At 41.4% G+C, this 20612-nt stretch overlaps 1 long non-coding RNA gene across 1 annotated transcript; it reads left to right on the top strand.

The window, feature by feature from the left end:
* Positions 1 to 8: 8 nt before the first annotated feature.
* On the top strand, positions 9 to 19190 carry LOC108639405. Its single transcript, XR_001920436.2, has 2 exons — positions 9 to 138; positions 19027 to 19190. It is a non-coding gene; the product is annotated as an uncharacterized LOC108639405 (long non-coding RNA).
* The last annotated feature ends 1422 nt before the right edge of the window (positions 19191 to 20612 follow it).

Below are 20612 nucleotides of genomic sequence, written 5' to 3'. Positions count from 1 at the left end.
GAGGGCTCGGGATCCCCTCCAGGGCGGGATCCTCCGTCTGGCATCCCTCCCGATGGCATCACCTCCCTCTAGCATCCCCTTCCCTGGGCACGCTCCCCTGGGGAGGGTCGATGGGCCCCTATTTGGATTCAGCGCAGGGTAAAGTTTTCGTCGAGCGAGTGTGTGTATGTGTGAGGGGGGGGGTCCGTCCCTGAAGGAAGTAATTTTGTATTTCTCAGCCTGAAAGGTTTTTGTGGAAACTCCTTTCGGTGTCACCTGAGGCAAGGGAAAGAGTAAAGGGGGAAAAAAAAAAAAAATCGGTTCCAGGTCATCGATTTGGGCCCGGAGGAGCTTCTTCGTTCCTTATCGGGCTTCTATTCGAGGTTGTTTATTTAAAGTCACGCAGAAATTCTTTAATGACATCACGGCCAGCATAAAAACATTGGTGGTTCTCAGGTCTTTCATGATTAGCCTCCCACTGTTCTGCTATTCTGCTAATACTTCTCAGGGCTCTTGGACTTAGTGGCTCTGCCCTTGGCAGCCAGGAATTTTGTACGAAGTTACTTGGTTTCTGTTCATAAAAGTCAGCTAACTGTTCCTTCAGGTGCGTTCTCCAAACCTGATACCCACATCTGTAAACATGGTTACCTATATCCCAGTGGTGGACAGTGAGGAGCAGCTACTTGGAGTCCTCACCTCCCACTGTGCATTGCCAAAGCGCTGTTCCAGCCTCCCTCCAATCTGCAACTTCCATTACTCCTTACAACAGGGCTCTTCTCCCCCATCCCAAACACACTGCAGCAAATAACACAGCAAAACCACAGGATTCCAGCAGACAAAAGTTCTTCCTCTCCCAGAAGTGCTTCCCGAGGAGTTGTCTTGTAACTGTCCCTCATCCATGAAGCCAATGAAATATTTATTAGGCAACTTAAAGAACAGAAGTATACAAATGATACTCGGCTCTGTCTGCTTGACTGGACGTATAAGTAGGATTATCTGTTTATAATGCGTAAGGAAAACTGGTGTCAGAGGAAAGACATCTGGCGAAAACTGAACCCATATAATGCCACTTGTGTGTGTAAAGAGGGCTTGCACATGTAGAACTTGCTTCCTTCATAATGCCAAGCTCTTTGAAAATACTCTTGTATTTGTATTTCTTGGCTCCGTCTAAACGGCTTTTGGAGTCCCAAGTATCCATGCTGGGGAAATAAATCACTGACATATACAGCAGCAGACTGACATAAGACAGCTTTAGCATAGAGCTGCCCACCATGAGAACAGAGAGGCTGCTATAGACTACTGATACAGCAACATACATTGCTGTGATCATCTTTTTATATTATTTCTAGGTTATATGGTAAACCAGAGATATAAACAATTTTGACACTGCTGGTATTTTTTATGCTAACTCCAGCTAGGAGCTGGATTTCAACATCCCAAGTTCCTGTTTGGAGAAATTCCATGGAATAGGCCTAAGTAAATTAGGCTTCATCAGTTCTTCTCTGACGATGCCCATTTTTTTCTTCAGGAACAGTGAAACTATCCAAACAGAGGAAGCTTGTGACTCTAGGAGTTACTGAGACCAGATTTGGACAAAATATTTCATTCCTAAGGGAACAAAAAGTGACCTCGGTCTTAGAGGTCCAAAACCAAAAATAAATTTTGCCTTTTTTTACAGCCCTTCATGTGCACAGAAACCTCACAGTTTTACTCCACAGTTAAAAATTCTGCTTGTTATGTTTGTTCATAAGCAGAAATGGGAGATAGAAGTGATGGGAAAATATATTTTTGTAATTGTTGCTTTTTAATTGCTTGGGAGCCACTAGATACCATTCCAGTGAGGAGCTTTAAGCTCTGTGATAGATAATATCTGAGCACCTCCCAAAGATTTGGAAATTGAAATCAAAATATTATCTCTTTTCCTTTCCAACCTGAAGAAAACAAGTTTGATTAGTTTATAACTCATTTGTTTTTGTTTGTGTGCCTGGGTGTGCTCGAGAAGGGAGTATATATCTGAAGAGAAACTAGTGCAGATAGGAGTCCTATATTTAGTGAAGCAGCAAACTTAAACAACATTCTTTTATCCTGTGAAAAGTTCTTCCATAATCTGGATCCAGCTTTTGTGAAAATGCTGAATCTTGTGTTCACAAGCTCCCCAAAATTGTCAGTATTTCACTGGCATCCAGCTATCCTGGAAGGACAAACAAGCTGACAGGGCTGTTTCTTCCCATGTGTATTGTGCAGTACTGAAAACACTGCCTCATCATGACCTCTGTAATTTATTATGTATATAATTTTCTTGCAATACTATCATTTCTACTCGGTGAGGTGCCTGCCACACTGTAATGCCTGTGATCTGCCTGGGTGCTTTGGTGTTCCCAGTGCTGCTGGCATCCATGCCCTTCCTCCACACTTCATACTATTGCATGCAATTAGGAGACATGTGGGTTGGGGCACTATTAATCAGAACTGGCTTCAGATTTAAAACAGGTGTTTGGGCTGAATTTCAGGCCTATTAGAAATCAGCCCTTCTGAGGCACAAAGCCAGTGAGACACAAAGCTGAGCACATGCTAATAAACTGTCACAGGCTCATTACCAAGGATGAGGGCATATGTCCTAACAGAAACAAAAACAAAAAAACCCAGCAACCATAATCTGGGAAGTGAACAGGGCTGGGGAAGAGAAGTTGCAGAGAGGGAACAAGTTTGAAATAGGGCTGGAACAGTGGAACTGCTCAAGGGAATAATACTATTGCATGCAATGGGAAGGGAAAGCAGAGGCAGAGAAGCCACGTCCATAAGGTTGGGAAACAGTCTATCAGTGTTGTATAAATGATTTGGAAACCAGTTACAATCCAGATGTTTCACATGACCCATTTCAAGGATCACTGTAGTTTCATTTACTCTTAAGGGCTATAGTATTTTCCCCAACTTTTCAGGAAAGGTGAATTTGATGTCAGCCCCAAGAAGTTAGCATCTGAGTTAGAGATATAAGATATAGAACAAGACAGCAGGAAACACCAGCTTCCCAAATGTAGCTCTCTATGACATCTGCCCGTGTCCACGGCCACTGTATGGTCCATTTTTTCACGCATCTCTGGCAATGTAGAACTCCAGAGCAGCTGCATGGCTAGAACCGGGCCACTCACTGACCATATGCAGCAATCTAGGGCTAGTGATGAACTTTTGAGTAGCCTAAATTTGCCCAGCCCAGTAGAAATCTGCCCATTTAACTCCAGCATAATAATTTACCCAATATTTCTTTTCTGTGACTATAGTAAGAAGTCAATATAATTTGCGTCACCATAGCAACTTCATCAAATAATTTTATGGACAATAATGAATTTTTTTCCAGTATCACCTCTAAGAAGATAAACAAAAAGAAACTGGGACGTAGAAAAGTTGCAGTTAAAGTAGCAGTTGTTAGTGGCACAGTGAAATGAAGCAGCCCAGGCATGTGTCAGCAGAGGTACTCAAAGTGGCCAGATTGCATGCGTGGAAGAAAGGGAGGCGAAATGATTATTGAGGCCTGCTGTAATATTGCAAAATAATAAAAAACCACAGTGGAGTTAGGACACGTTTTAATTGATACCCCTCTTCACTGTTCCAGATGCACTTGTTCACAGGTTTTCCTTTTGCTCGTCTTGTATCCAGTTTGTATGAAATTATGTTTCTGATCCTTCAAACACTTTCTACTCAGCTCCTTCCTTTCCTAATGACCATTATTCCATGTTCATTCCTCTTTCAAATACGTCACCCTCTTCCATCGAAATATTCACCTTGAGCCTATCCAGAATTTTCCTGCTGAAACAGGAACATCCAGCTGTTGCTCTGCAGTCCTCTTATATCACCCACTTTTCTTCAAGCTTCTCACTGTCCTCACATCTAGTCCAAGTCTTGTTCTTGCAGATAAAGCCAACTTCCTGAAGTCCATGGTGAATCAGAGATCTCTTTCCTAATTCTCTTCCCTCTTTCTGGAAATAGTGACAGCTTTCATGTTTCTTTTGTTCCTTTCACACTTCCTCTTTTGTAATGCCAATATCCAACATCCTTCCTCATATGCACTATTCTGAGCTCTGCAGCTTGTGTCACCTTCTCATGCAGCTCCAGTTATCTAGTAATTAGTGCCCCTTGCTGTTCTGTTCCCCCAAAGGAAGTTGACTTTGTCAAGGAAGAAAGCAGCTGCCCGAGAGCTAACGTAATTTTGACTTGAGAAAAGCATGTAGGAAGGGAGAAAAATGAGTCAGTACCATTTCACAGGAGGGGAACAATCAGAACTAATTTTACTGCCTTCACTTAGGAGCAGAATATCTGGGTAGGAGCTCCCATGCCATATGAGAGTATCAAAGTGGGTATGGAAAAAAATATGATGCTTCTGAATTCGTTTGTGTGTTATAACACCTTTTCCTTGGCCTGACACGAGACTTGCACCTTGCAAAATTGATGGTGTCATTAACACTATAAGGAGGATTTTTACCTGACTGACAAATGCATGCAACAAATGTCTTCCAGTGTGAGAGAGGAAGGAAACAAGCTCCCTTACATTTTGTTCACACATCCCAGTGGAACTGTCACACACCGACACCTCTGAAGAGCAAGAGGCCTGCTGTCCTCTGTGTCTTCCATGCATTGCCCATCAGTGAGAATTCCTAATGCACTCCTGCTGCTCTTTCATACCGTGTTTTTTTTCTTGCCAGTGGGCACTCTCACAGCAACTTGCTTCAGATACTGCACAAGGAAAATCAAACCTTACAACACAGCTTTACCAGCGTGATAAATGCACCCATACACTTCCCTAAAATTTCTGGAGACTGTCTATCATACAGGAAAAAAAAGTGGCCCTGTCCCAGCTAGTGTCACTTTTACTCATTCCTTCCCCCTAGTTTGATGTTGAAAACTAGGGCCTTGCTGCCAAATACTTCTCCCCATCATTGCAGGCTGGCTTGTGAGACTTAGCAGGAGACAGCATTTGATAAGAATCCTTCTCTGGGCACTTCTGAGACGGTACTGTCATTCATTTCACTTCCCTGCCAGTTCACAAGCACCATGCCAGCAGGGTGAGTGCAGGAGGAACTGCATTCCTTTTGGGCTCCTGTAACTTGGAAGCCGCTCCTATAATTTTCTTCAGTCACCTTTGAATCAAAGGCAAGCAGAACACACTTCAATCCCAAAGGAATATTTTTAAGGAAAGTTGCAAGCAAACAAACATTGAGGGTGACAATGGAGCAGCCACTTCAGCCTGCTGCCGAGCTATAATTGTTACTTATGCTCACACTCTTGCACACACATACGTGCAGCAGAGCTTAATCAATTCCCTCATTAATGTTGAGGCTCATGTGCTCATGCTCTGTGTCTGGGAAAGCTTTACACCCACATGAATTTTGATGTGGAGCTGAAACAAAAATGTTGATGCTGGCAATGCCAACTATAGAGAGTAAATAGCTGGGTCCTGCCAATGCTGACTTGAATGGGGCTTCTCACCCAGAAGAAAACCTATGTGTGAAAAGTATTCTCATAACTGGGTCTGTGCACCAAAAGTAAATCCTGGTTCTCTCCTCAAACAAATAAATCCATTTATGCCAGTGAGTTACTTTCAAGCCTTGTATAGGTAGGTCCCACTCCCTGGTCTTTATGTGAGATCTGAATCTTGCCTACTGAAGTGAGTCAGGCTATCGGTGTTTGGCTCTATGTTTCAGGGGTCAGTGACTGCATTTACACGTGGGCAGACTCCATGCTGATTAAGTCAAACTGCTGCACTGAAAAGAACATTAACTAAATGCTTCCCAACATTCTGATGGTGTATAAGATACTCTGAATCTTAAAATCCATAGAGGGTTTATCCTAATACATTCCAGTAAACGCAAGCACATAAAATAAAATGCTTTCCATTCAGCGAAATGGAGCAAATGCATAGAAAAAGAAATTAACTGGAATTTAAAATTGCCTTCTTTTCAGGATCTGAGAAGCAAAGAACTACAGGTAATACTGGAATGAATGTTCTCACCTCCTCTGTCATCCTTCCTAGCTTTATTTCTTGGAGCTCAAAAAGCAATACTTCCTGAGTAGCAGTGGTGCAGGCTTGTCTTGATAACATACTTCAGCCACATCCCCTCGTCTAGAAGTGATTGGATTGTATGTTCTGCTTGTTTCCTCCGCCAAGGCCAGAGACAGCTGCAGGCCAGATGTGAATGGCAGGGACGCAGTGCTCCCTTCACAACTAAATGTCAGCACCCACCTCTCACCAGCTCAACGGCCTTGGGGAGATCCCACGGTGGAGGGCCAAATGCAGGAGAATGCACACTCACAGTTCTGCCTCATGTCGTGCCTTCTCTGTGACTCCCCACTGCTTGCAGATGGGGTTGAGGTGCTAGATAGGGGATGAGGTGATATGCTGGGAACAAGGCAATTGTCAGGACTACAGTAGTGGAGTGGGAGAGGGGCTACAAGAATGCTAAAATTCCCTTGGTAGCCTCCTGGTAAATCCATATGGGTTTAAAGCTACAAGTGACTCTGGCAACAAACTTTTGTGACTTCAGATCATAAGTCGCCCACTGTGTTGGAAGTTGTGTGATGTGAATATTTCCACTGGCTACTGGCTGCAGGCCAACAAATTCACTTTCCATGGATCACAAAATAACCAACATTTTTACTGGTCACTTTTTTTCTGCATGCCGGGGCAAAAAGTGGTAGAGGATCCGTGTTTTCTAATGCATCCACCTATCCAGTTCTCTTTGGACCACTTCTGTGTGCTTTCACTAATCAGTTAAGCCCTCCCCTGCTTTTTTATTACAGCGTCCCTTTTCAATGGAAAGCCAGACATGTTGGCAGTACTTGCTACCGGAGGAATAAAGAGGGAATAATGATCCAAAAGAAAGTATTATAGTCTCTGAAATTGCACTGGGATATTCTCAAGTCAAACACTAACCCTGCATGTCTTGATATTCACTTGTAACATTCTTCAAGAGAGCCTGTTCATTGCTAAAGAATTTATGCATTGCAACAGCTGAAACCTAGGAAGAACTACAAAAGCAAGATACTGGTGAACATTCCGTGCACCAGTGTTTTTTAACCCTTATAACCAAAAAACGAGCAAATGATAAAGGACAAAAATTGATATCAGATGCACTGAACTTATTCAGATTAGATAACACAGTTGGAGGAGGGAGGAGAAGATAAGGAGTTTGTGCAACATCTTGTTGACCTGAAAGACCAGATGCCAAAAAGAACATTTTACTAAGGGTAGTTGTAAAGAAAACAGTAGTGTAGGCAGGTAAAACCACAGATCAAATACTCTGCAGGTCCATATTTCATCAAACACAGTATGCTTTCAGATGCCAAGTTCTGTTCTTATTGAATCTGTGGCAAAATGCCCACTGACTTCAAACAGAATAGGTTTTGTCCCTGAAAGCTATGAGTATGGCCAGCAATACCAAGTCAGAATAGAAATAAATTGTGTAGGTGAGGAATAGGGAGTTGGTACTGCAAATTTACTGCCTATCTGATCTTAATGCTTTTATTTTCAAATTAACAAAACCCTTTTATTCTTGGGACATCATATCAATCATTGGTTTTTTTAGGTTCACAATATTTTAAAGCCTGTTGGCTGGAATGCTTAATGCTAATAAATTTTATTAGTTTATATTAGTAAGTATTAGTAAATATTTTTTAAATAGTTAGCCTAAATGTCCAGAAGCATTAGAAACATTCTTTTCAAAACAGAGCTTTTTGGTATTGCAGCAAGTTTTGTTCAGTAAAGGTCTTTAACCGTGGTATTGCTATTCTCTTTCTTTTACCTTCTCCTCCATTCTATGACATTTTCTTTAGTAAAGTTTATCAAAATCTATATTCTTAAGCCTTATCCTGAAAGTGGATTTGACAAATCTTTGACATTTCTTACCCTTGTGGCATATGTCTGAGCATGGGTCTGTGCATGGATGTGAAAATGAATAGCGGAAGACAAACTACTGAACTTCTTTTGCAAGTAAGTAATTTTGCATCAAAACAAGTAAAATTGCCAGCAGTATATCTGTAGTATTTTAAAATCAGACAAAAATAGGATTGCTGTATTCTTTAATTAACATAGCTGAAAGTTAGCCAAATCGGCTTCGGACACAGCAGGAGACGTACAGTTTGTCCTGATTTTGTGGGGAATGAAAAAAATGTAATAGTTGGCACATGAACTAACTGGGCTAACTCGAAATGTTACCAAAACATGTTCAATTAGATCAAATATGGTGGTTTACCAGAGATTAGCCCACATATTTTAACGGAACAGAAGAGCACAGTTTTAAAGTTGTATGTTACTGAAATAAACAAAATCTAGAGAAAGTGATTATCAGTGACACAAAAATTTTGAGGAAAACTACTTACATATTGAAATCAGTAAGGTCTTTTGGCCAAATCCTGGCATTCTTAGTGACACAGAGTAACATCATCCCCTACAAACAGTTTTGTTGATTTGGGGATCCAGTCTTCTATGGCAAATGAAATTTCAAGATGTTTCAACTGGAGTGAACATTTTCAATTGTCAAGATGTCAAAATCTACCATTTCTTAATTTCTGTGTGCCCAGTTGCATAAGATGGGTTTTGATGAGGTTAGAGGTATAATATTAACATGGGGTAAATTGGTTATTAAAGATAAACACACATCAACTGAGTAAACATCTTATTAGTGCTTACAAAATCTAGCCTAGATGTAGTTCCTGCCTGTATGTGATGGAACTGCACTGTCTTCCTAAGCAGACACTTTCTTGCAGAAATTTAAGGGCAGAATTCTGTCATTTTCAAATGCACATCCTTAAGAAAAGATACCCTCAGGAGTCATGAAAAACCTACAAAAAATCCAATAAGAAAACCTTTGATGAAACTAGGTGTAGGCTTCAAACCAGTCCTGTTACTAAAAGATAAAATGGATTCTTCTTGAGCTAGTGAGGACTGAATCCGGAGAAATTCCTTGAGGAGGGGCATTGTTACCCTCCCTGCAAAGTTTTACTGTTTTAAATTGCAGTTCAAATTCCTGCCAGTAAGGTGAAGAGGATATGCATTAAATTAGTTCATGTGGCAGCTGCTCTCACCATTCACTTCTCTGTAAACAGCCCAGCTCAGTTTGGGAGTAACACTGGCCCCTGGGCTAGAGGGCTATGTGCAGACAGCTACCAAATTTACATTTAGTGGCCTTTGCAATCCTCAGAATTATTTTTTTTTCAAAAACAGAAGATCGCCTCATTCCCAGGTATGACATTTCATAGCTTTAGAAGAAACAGTTACCAGAAGAACTTTTCTAAATTGCCTCCCAGACTACAACTCTTAGTGTTTCTCTAATCCAGGTCATTTTGTTTCCTAGAAAGTACAGCTCATCATTTCATAGGACTGACTTTTCCTTGCACAGATGCTTTGCCTGTTAAAAAACTTTCCTTCAGAAACCAGTATAACAGGAGCACCCTTAGGCAATAATTCCCAAATTTGGGCTTCTGACCCTTCATGATATTGTAGTAGTCCTGAGTGAGATTGTGATTATAGCCAAAATTATGTAAACTAGATAGTCATGGGGCTGTGAGCCAGTCTGAAGGGGAACTTGCAACGAGAAGAGGAATCACTCAAAAGTCAAATGGAGCACACCTTGCTCTTTTACCAACTTCCATCTTTGGGGAATTTGATGATTACACACATCAGACTGTCTATAAGATGTATCCTACAGTCACAGAGCGTGATGATTATTATAGCTTACACATTTTACAGACAATAAACACCAAGACAGGAAGCACAAAGACAAGAAGGGCCCCAAAGATTAAAGGGTGATGCAGAAATCTAACCTTTCCTCAAGTCAAGGCCAGTTATTCACTTTGCAGGACACTCCACAGAGCTGTGACCTCTTTAGGTGAGACACAATTGGTGGGCATCCTTCCATGAAGATCCTCAGATCTCTTTTCTACACTGACACCATATCCCTTTGGTGGGAGGAGGTAGGATGGCTCAGTCACCCCACAGGCCCTCTGTCACTTGTCCCTGATACATACCGTCCGCAAAAGCAGAATGCATCCAGGTTCTTTGGTACACAAAGGGATATGTGGGAGCATTTGTCCCCTTAGAGACTTTGTATGAGTAGAAGGAGCAGTGTTGAAAACAAAGACATAATTCTAGAGCTCCTGCAAAAACATCTGGCCAGCACTGTCTCTTAAAAAAACAAACTGGAGGAATGTAAACATGTGTTTGGCCAGTAAAGAAGTTGTTACATAAATGCTAATTATGAAGAGGATTTCCCATGTGTACAGGGCTTTTGACAGAACTTTGATCCCATACAGGACACAAGTCTCAGGAGTCACATGCTCTACCTTAGAACTATGCCGACACTTCTCTGAGCCCTAAGAAGCTGCAAGGACATTTGCTGTAGCACAGGAACAGAAGAAGCTTTAATGATTGAAAATGGAGTTTGCACAGCATCATGTTGAAGCAACTCCCTGTTTAATTAAACAGTTCCATTGGTCAGAACTTGTGAATGTCTAGCTGTGATGCTTGGATGGCCCATGCATGACAAAATACTGGAAAAGAAATTCTAATGAGTCTCTCAAACTCTCATGTTCCCCATAATCTAGCTGAAACCAGACAGAAGAACCATCTATCTCACCTGCTCAGCAAGATATTATCTTCTGCCCAGTGCCTGCCTTTGGTCTCCCCTCACCTCCTGCACCTTCCCAGAGGTCTTTACAATGCCAATACAATTCAGGCTACACCTACAGAGCACACTACAGCAGGTAGGTGCAGTAATGAGAGGGATTGCTGAGTGAGAACACCTACAGTGTGTACTGCAACCCAGCTAGTTTGTTCACTGTATGGACTAAACATATTCTAAGGTCTTCTGTATCCTTCCTGACAGTTCTTCCCTCTTGTCCTTGCTTCCTATGCCTTTCTCTTCCTTCCCTCTCCCCCCTTACCTTCCACCCAAAATTGTTTGCCCCTTAGTTTTCTCGTGGCCCTAATCTTGACCTACACTCTTTTGCTCTCTTCTTGGGACATGCTTTTTAAAGTAGGATGTATTGAAAGATGCTTTTCCCTTAATGAACATCAAACAAAATAGTTAACAAAGGCCATACATTTGCATTAGAAAGGGCAGTGGAGTCATTACATTTTTGCTGTTATGAGCGTAAGATTCTTCTCTTAGCTTCCAACGTTTTGAGCTGTTAGGATCTGACTTTCGTGCCTTTTTCCTCCACAGTCAGGAGAGATTCAGATTAAACTGATCTTTCCAGAGGGGTGGTGAGATTCTCACATGGGTAACATGACTCCAGGCTCCCACAAAGATCACAAGAACGGGGGAAACCTTAGTCTTTCTTTGCTGTGAATAGTGCCATTTAGCGAAGGGAATGACTCACCATGTCCAAAGTGAAGCATGTCCTCAGACCCTTGTGGTGAAGGCACCAGAAGACCAGTTTAATAATCAGCTTGTGGCATTGCTTAAGCAGACAATGTGACACTCCTCTTCTCCTGCCACTGCAGCTACCTCTACCTCATGCACTGCCCTTGTTCATGCAGTGTTTGTGCTGCTGGGTGATGAATCTGACCAGGGAACTAATCTGACCAAAAAATACCACTGGTGTTTTATCAACACTTTTTTTGCAGAGTTACTTTTTCACTTGCATCAGAGTTTCCTGTTCCAGTTTGTGATGTGGCTCCAAAGTCGGGAGAGTAAAGGCGATGAGAAGTGGGAATGTACGGGCAAGAGTGGGAGTTTAGGGATATGAAAACCATAGGTCTTTGGCAGTCCAGTGACAAAATATTGAACCATGCTTTGAGACTGAAACTTTCTATTTGTCTTGCCTGTTAAACTGGTATGTCATGTGGTGCTCTATAAATAATGTCCTTTGAAACTATAGCAAGCCTATTTTAAAAGAGAAACACAGTTACTGAATTTATCACTGTGATTTATCTTCCAGCCCTCCTCCCTTCCCAGTTCCCTGTGGCTGAACCACTCATTAATGTTATTTCACAAATGCGAAACAGAATACTCCATTGCTTTTGCCTCCATTCTTAAATAAAATTGTGAGAATCCAGCCTTTCAAAATGACTAAGAAAAGCAACAGGACTTCTACTCAGGAAGAAAGGGAGAGATCTACATTTGAGGCTTTAGGGGGTTTCACATAGCAAGAAAGAATTGAAGCATTTAAAACCCAGAATTCTTAAGCGACCTTTTAACTGAAGGAGTGTTTTATATATCAGAATTTCTGCCTAGATCCAAGGGGCTGTATAGGAGTTGTGTACTGGCATCAGAGAGAGTTTGTAGTCACAAGGTAAATGTACACCTTGACTTAGTGAAGATATTAATGCTGAAAATAGCATTTTATTCCAAGCAATAAAATATGAGCTACATTTCTGAAGTTGACAAAATTTGAAGTATATTTATGTGCAGTAAAAACCTGCCTCTGAAGGAGGAAATAATAGTTCCTTGATAATATTGATTCTGAAATAAACTCAGTGGTGTCAGAGGTACAGCTTTTCCAAGAAGATGATTCTGTGAGTGCCATTGGTACCCACAGGGCAGGTGATAAATTATGCATCCTTCATCTATGGCCTCTAGCCACATTACCTTTTCTTTTAGTGATGTAATAACAAGCTCCAAAAAGGTGTCAAAACCCCGGCTGTATTTAATATTCACTCACAAGCTTTTGTCACAGGCAAGCATGATTTTTTGGTGTCTTTGACACCCAGGAAAGAAGGATGACTGAGAGACCTATAAATCTCAAAGTCCTGCTTTAGGCATAACAGAGTGCAGGAGAGAAAATTATGACAACGCAGCATCTACATGGTCAAAGTACTACAGTTGTAATAACAGCCCAAATAACCTTGTAAAGCTAAGGAGTAAACATTATTATCTCCATACAGAAGCTTGCCAAAGGTGATATGTGCTGGAATTTATTTTAAGTAAGATAGAACTCTTCAGTTCCTCTCTAGAAACTAACAAGAAGTTGCAAAGTAAACCTGTAGCAGAATTAAGAATAGATACTGTGTGTCTTGCTGGAATTCAAGCCCATACCACCTCAAAACCATCAAAATTTCCTATCCAAGATGTGGCTGGAAGCTATATCAAAATCTGGAGTTTATTCTGTTGTTGCTGCAGGGTGGGCCAGTTGTCTGGAATTTGTCTCCTGCAAATTGTCCTTCCTTTTGCATGTCCCTGAAAAGAAGTAATCTTTGTTTCCACTTCTGATGATAAACCACAAGTTAAAACAAGCAGGTTTTTCCTTGAATGCCAACCAGCTATTATTAGACAATTTGTTATCGGATCAAAGCAAACATGACCTTAGCCCTCAGACAGTGCATCATAGTGCCATACCTTTCACATGGAAAGGAGGAGGAAGGGGGAAGAGAATACCTATCCTGCTTTGCTCTCCAGATGTGACTGCAAGTATTTTAAACTGTAATTATGGAGCCAGCTAAGCTCTTTGGCTTTCAGACTACTGGGATGTCTTGCCACCTCAGTCTGTTTCTGGGCGCTGTAAATATTGCTGTTCATGTAGCAGGAAAATAACTGAGCCACAGACATGCTGACTAATGACTCAAAAATGTGAGGACAGAGAGAAGCCAGACCCATTTCTGAAGTCACTTGCTCAGCAAATCAGGAGATTGACGCAGCCTTTATACCTTTGTAATACTCCTTGGTGCACCTGAGGGTTCATATTGTGACAGGTGTCCTTCCTCAACCTGCCCCTTTCTGTGCCTTGCGAGAAAGACAGACCAGAGCTCAAACTTGCCACCTGCAGGAAGCCTTTGCCAAGAACAGAGGATACTTTCCCAAGCTGATAGCTCTGTTGTTGACATCTATAATTCTTTGCATTTTACATTAAAGCCCACCTTCTGGAATTGAGTGGTTATGGGAGAAATTCAACTTTTGTTTATTTGTTTGGAAGCTTTCTAGTGTTCAGGTTTGCAAAGAAAGGACTTCTGAATTCAGGGCTCAGAAGTTAGAAGGAAGGGTAATCCCTCTCTGCAATTGCCATCTAAAGGAAATTATGCGATTTTTAAGCAAATCTTATGGTAATGAAATCTGAGTCATGATGTTTTAAGATCTGGGCTGTTGATAGTGCCTCTTTTAATGTCCTTTGCATAGTCCCACAGACTCTTTCACATCTGGTCGTAGACCCAGCACACAGTTTGTGCTGTGTAACAGCAGCACAACAGGTTTCCTGATACCTGCTTGCATCTCAAAAGTCATGTCAGCTAGGCACTGCTTGCACCTCCACAATTACTTATTTTTCTTTTGAGAAAAGGAAGAGCTTTAGGCCAATGTGGATGGCACAGGTGGTGGCTTTTCCCTGCTTTTCTCAATACAGTGTTTTCATCATCATTAAAAGTGAGCTCAGTACACAGTGCTGGTGTTCTTAAATATGGTTCTTTCTGTAAAGCTTCAGCTCAGCATCGTTTGGGCTCTGAAGATGATCCCCTTTTCACATGCTGCTCACACTTTCCATTATAGCATTTTGAACAATTACAGAATATGTTACAGACTAATTTATCCCTCACAACACCCCTCAGAGCTGCACAAATGTGTTTTATTACCCTTCCTCTACTGATGTAGAAAGCAAGACATGGAAATAAAGGTGATATTCTTTCCTTTGTTTTTGTTTTTGGAAAAGAGCCAAATTTATTAAATTCTGGCTGAACGTGGGGGAGGAAAGTCAAGATGTGGGGACAAATCTGAGATAAACTTCTACTATTCCCTGGAGCCTGTTAAAAGCAGTTCTACCATGACCTTTGGAGATCGGGTCTCTGGGAGATCCTGGACATGACAAAAAGAGGTAAGAGGGGGCTTTGTGATGAGATAAATTTTCCATCAGTCTCAGCTGAAGGTTCCAGTTTGTCACTGCAGAAATAGGAGGCAGTGAGTGACACAGAATTTTTAAGGAGCCTATATTTACAGGGACAGCAAGGTGGCTATATGAAGTGACAGGGCTTCAAAGTTCACTCAGTTCAAGTGGACCTTGAGAGGAGGAGCTGTTGGTAAAGAATGGGGAACAAACACCATGAACAGCAGAATGGTGGAAGGTTTGCTGTGATTCCTGTTCTGGTTTAGCTAACAACACCAATGAGCCCTCCCTGCTCTTGCTGCAGCTGAAGTGTTCCTGGCTCACAGAGGGAAAGGCCAATCCATTAGGAAAGAGAAAATTGAATTGATTAAATCAAACAGAATTTGGAATGCATTCATAAAGTCTGTAACTCGCAGTGAACAAGATATGTAATCCAAGTGTGTGGGGGGGCAAAACAGGGCTTTTAACTTAATAGGAAAACTATATTCTAGTGGGAATGTCATAATGATAGAGAGGTATCATCCTCTCACCCTTAGGACAAGGCATTGCTTGAGGGATCTGGATAGGATTTCCCAAGAGAATTATGAATTCTATGTTAGATGAAGCAACTCCTATACTTAAAAATCAACGGAAGGAGTCTCTAAAACAACTAGTACATGGCAAAAAAATTGTGTTCTTTCACTTAAATTTGTGCCACAAACTGATCTTCCTCCATCCAGATGCCTGTCCTAGGCTCCAGTTTCTGGAAAAGGAAGGAGATGCCTCTATCCATCACCTTTTTAAGACTCAGTTGACCTACCACTGTCATTCCAGAGGAGCAGAGAGAAATACGTTGTTCCTCTGAACTCTGTAATTCTGTAAATTTGTTTGGGATTTAGAAAACAAGGTGATAGATGTCTTCTAAATGTCAGAGACAAGATAGATAAATGTTCCCTCCTTAACCTATCATTTTCTTTTAAAGTTTCCCCATCTGTTTCCTGTCTTCTTATTCCTTGTTAATTGTGGGCTTTAGAGCTAAGGCCTGCCGGTGTATACAGCATGGACAGCCCTGTGGCCAGGATCCCTGACTCCTCAGCACTACCAGAACAGTACTGGTCACAACGGCAAGCTCTCTTGAGTACACATGCAAAGAGAGCCCAGTCATCATTCATGTAGCTCTGTGCTTTCACTTCCTATATCCAGGAGAATCAGTAGCCAACATGTTCCGTCCTGAGAGTGATATTTCTTCTTCTCTTCCTGTTTTCTTGTTCACTGATTTTAGTTAGCCTGGTATCCAGTCTTCCAATTTATATTCTGATCTAATCCCACTGATTACTGTAGACAAAAAATGGAAAAATCTCACTCAGGCAAGGAATTTTTTTACAGTAAGGGTGGTGAGGCACTGGAACAGGTTGCCCAGAGAAGTTGTGGCTGCTCCATCTCTTGAAGTGTTCAAGGTTGGACAGGGCTTTGAGCAATCTGGTCTAGTAGAAGACATCCCTGTCCATGGCAGGGAGCTTGTACTAGAGGTTATTCAAAGGTCCTTTCCAACTCAAACCATTCTATGATTCTATGGTTCTATGACAGAAATAAGTTCACAGAGCAGCTCATAAGCATAATTATGCCTTGTTGCAAGATGAGGGCTAGCACACATTTGGGTAAGGCCTGTCAGGCTGCATTCCCTCTTTCTTCTCCCACAGAATCTCTTCTTGAGGCTGCACTTTTCCTCTCACATTTTTATTTACTTTTGTCCCAGCTAAGACCCCACCAACACTGTGGGACCTTCTCACCTACGTCCTTCTGGCCTTGGCCAAGCCAGTCAGTTGTGGTAACAGGAGGACTGAGCTTGACTGATCCCCCCAGTTGTGAGGTTTCTCTTTGTTTGTCTTTTTGACCTTGTACAGAATAGCAGTGGTGTTCCAGCAGCTTACCAGAGTGTTGCTACTGTTGGGAGTCCTTTCCTCTTTGTGCCTCTCCACTCTTAAGTTTTTAACCTTTTGTTGTCATCCCTTTCCTTCTTTTCAGTCATTGTTCCCTGTAGTCCTTTGGCTTCTCCTTTTCTTTGCCTTCTCTGTTTTTTCATCCCTCCTTAATTTCTGAGGGAGTGCTTTGATGGTGTTTCAGAGCTGGGCTAATTCCAGTCCCTAAGACCCAGGGACAAAAGGGACAGTGGCCAAGCTATGTTGGGGTAGCCCCCCAGCCTAAACCACTTAATTCTGGTTGCTTTTACATTTGGTATCTACCTTCAGTCACTGTTGGAACCCTATCGCTTTTCCAGTCACTGCTAATGACTGATGAGGTGCCCAAGATGAGCTATTCCCTGGGTCACATAACTCACACACTGCTACTGATCTTGTTAACATAAGATTTTGGTGAGTGCAGTTGAATATGTTGCCTTGAGATCTCCAAAATATGTTTTTCAACAGATGCTAATCCTGAGCTACCCAAAAACCCATAGGTACAGGAAAGGCAGATCATGTTCTGCAAATCATACACTGGGATGTAGCCAAAGTACAAAAGAAACTAAACAAAAGCCTCAGTCAGCCCTTTGAAGGTAAAATGTGCAAAATATTTGCTCCTGTTAAAAATACTCTGACCTCTTTTTTTTCATGTCAATCTTCCTGCAAAATCATTTGCCTCTATAGCCTTTTTTCCTCTAACTTTGGACACAAAATACACACTGTGGATGGCTGCCAAAATGGTGAGGTAGCTTCTGTTAGAGAAGCTTCTCCTCACTAAAAGAGGACATCTGGGCATTATCGGTTAGATTTTGTCACACAGTGAGAGGAATATAAGATTTTTCTGCTTCCCTAGTGCTACAGTCTTGTGCAATGCTTCAAGCAAACTTTGTTTTCACTGCTTTTTTTCAGAAGGGGCTGCATTATGAGCTAGCCAGAAAACTAAAGCCAGGCTGGTTATCTCATACAGCTTATAACACTATTGAGGAGCCACTTCCCTTGTGGCTAAGATTTTCCAAAGATATGGATAATCTGAGTGTACTAAAGTCTCTAATATTTGAGTGACCTCCACAAAATATCTCAGAAAGTCTGTTTTTGGAAAAACTGTGCTCCTCATCTGTAAAACTGAGTCTTTTTCAGTTGTCTCAGTGTAAATGGGCAGTAACAAAAATCATAGACTCTTTTGAAAATCTTGGCAAAGTTATTCTTTGACCTTATAGTTATTATGTACGTTTTAAAAGACCCTGCAAACTTGTTTGTATTATCAGAATCTACGCGCAATAATCCTGAACCCTCCTCAGACCTGTCTTATTTAGATGTGGATTCAGGCAAGCAAATAAGAATGCATTTATTATGGAAATTTGGAGCGCTTCAGCAGAATTATCAATGCTGACTTTAGCTTATTTCCTGAGGTAGACATGAGTAGTATCTTCCCTCCCCCATTAACTTTCTAGCTCCTCAATAAAACATTACAGAGAATTAGATTCTTCTCTGTTGCCAATTTGAACAGGAAACATTTAGTGCTAGTGAATAGTAAGTATTTCCCATATGCAAATTTGCTCATTTGCTGCCCCTAACTTCTCATTAAGGGAAAGGGTCATTTATTTTGCTTCAAGCTTTTCCTGGGAGCTATTAAAATTAACAAGATGCTAAGTGTTTTACGGAGGAGGGTCTGTAATTTCCTCAGCTGGTACAGCTGGAAAATCCACATTTATTTGTTCTCTGCTCAGAAATTACTGGGATAGACATGTACTTGCTATGTAAATACATTGTTACTTTCTTGGCATGTGTCCTCGTGTGGGTCAGAGTCAAGAAGGTTAATGAAATATTTAAAGTGAATTCTTGCACAGTATTTTTTTAGCTCTGCAATGGATAAACAACAAAGCTATGAGCATGTTTGTATAAGATATTTAATCAGTTGTTTTCATCCTACAGAATGTATAGAGGCTATTATCAACATGTTCTTATACCACTTGAATGAGATTATGCTCTTTATAAATACTCTTTTAAAGGCAAATTTGAAATTCATTTGTAAGGTTGTATTACTCTAATAATGAGCAGCAGAGCTGATGTCTCTCTGACTTTGCTTTAATTTATGCTAGAGGCCAAACTGGCTGTAGTTGCTCTTGGGCTTGAGCTTTTTAGAGGAGACGCACCTGTGTCACCCCTGTAGGTCCAAAAATCAGTGGAGCTCAAAGAATCTGAGTATGTCGTGTATAATAAAGACAGTATTTCTGACGAGCTCCCCTGGTCCAAGACATCCAAACCAAGGCATTATGAAATGTTGACTTTTTTCTCCATTTCCTTGCAGAAGTCCTTTAGCAATGGAATTTCTTGAATGTCATCAAAAGAAGTCAAACCCAGATGTGGACTGTGCCTGCTCAGTATGTCAGAAGTGGAACCAGCTTTCTGTAGTTTCCCATGCTGCAGTGAGAGGAGGATTAAAAACTAAGGTATTTGAACACCATGAAATTACCCACAAATGGAGCAGTGGATGTGTTCACAAGGGCTCTTTGCAAATAAACAAAAAAATGTCACCACATGGATAAAACAAGGCTTGAAATTAAAATGCCAAGATCAAATAGCAGCTGTACCCACTGGAGCTGGAACTGAAACAATCTGGTCCACTGAATTTACTACTTAACAAACAAGAGTTTGATTGATAAAAATGCTCTTAAGCCTTTCTAGCTTTGTGGTAGATACAGGATCACTCCAAAGTGGCTTTACAGGAGCAGGCTGTAGTGGTGGAGCATGGCAACAGTTTGACTTTTTTCTAAGGAGTGGATTTGGCATCTACTGAACAGGTTGTACAATCATAGAATCATAGAATGGTTTGGGTGGGAAGGGATCTTAAAAGACCATTGAGTTCCAACTCCCCTGCCATGAGCAGGGACATCTTCCACTAAGCACATTGCTCACAGCCCCATCCAACCTGACCTTGAATGTTTCCAGGGATAGGGAATCTACCGGCTCTCTGCAGCAATCTATGCCAGTGCCTCATCACTCTCCCAGTAAAGAATTTTTTCCAAATATCTAATCTAAACCCTCCCTCTCTCAGTTTAAAGCCATTTCTTCTGGTCCTGCACTACATGCCCTTGTCACGTCTCTCTCCATCTTTCTCCTAAGCCCCCTTTTACTGGAAGGCTGCAATAAAGTCTCTTTGAAGGCAGAACAACCCCTTCTCTCAGCCTCTCCTTACAGGAGAGGTGCTCCAGCCCTCTGATAACTTTTGTGGCCCTCCTCTGGTCCCACTCCAACATGGTCATGTCTTTCTCCACTGAGGACTCCAGGGCTGGACATAGTACTTCAGACAGGGTGTCACCAGAGTGGAGTACAGACATGAGGCTCACCACTACAAGCCAAACACATAGTCTGAAAAACACCATGAAGTTTAGATTTCTGTTTTATTTCCATTCTGCATTTGGAGGCAGAAGCTGCTGTCTTCAGTGAACTTGTATTAACAGGATGAGAATTATACAGGACAAGTCTCTGACTCCATTTCTGCTACGGTAAAGCTGAAGTAATTCTGACTATTGGGATGTTTTGCTATGGATGAGCACTTTTGAGCATTTAACTGTTTATTTAGTCCCTTCAGCAGAATCACTGATGTTAAGAGCAACCAAGCATGGTCTCAGTTGGCCAATTATTAAATAAAGATAAGATTGCAGTTGTGGGCAAATTTCACACACACAGTACCACTGATCTTCTCACAGCGATACAGTGTAGAAAGATAACCTGTCCTGGTTTTAACAGTATAGGAACCAGGCATCTGAGACAGAGATAGTTTCACTTGGGTATTTTTAGAGGCATCGCAATCTATTTGTTTGGCAATTTGTTTGATTGTGGTTTAACTTTTAAAAATCTGGAAATCAGCTTTCTTCTTTGTGGCAGCAGAGA

This window comes from Manacus vitellinus, unplaced genomic scaffold, assembly GCF_001715985.3.
Source record: "Manacus vitellinus isolate BGI_N305 unplaced genomic scaffold, ASM171598v3 scaffold_2_pilon, whole genome shotgun sequence".
Taxonomy (NCBI): Eukaryota; Metazoa; Chordata; class Aves; order Passeriformes; family Pipridae; genus Manacus; species Manacus vitellinus.
Note: the sequence above shows the minus strand (reverse complement) of the source record. Positions and strands in the feature narration are given on the sequence as shown.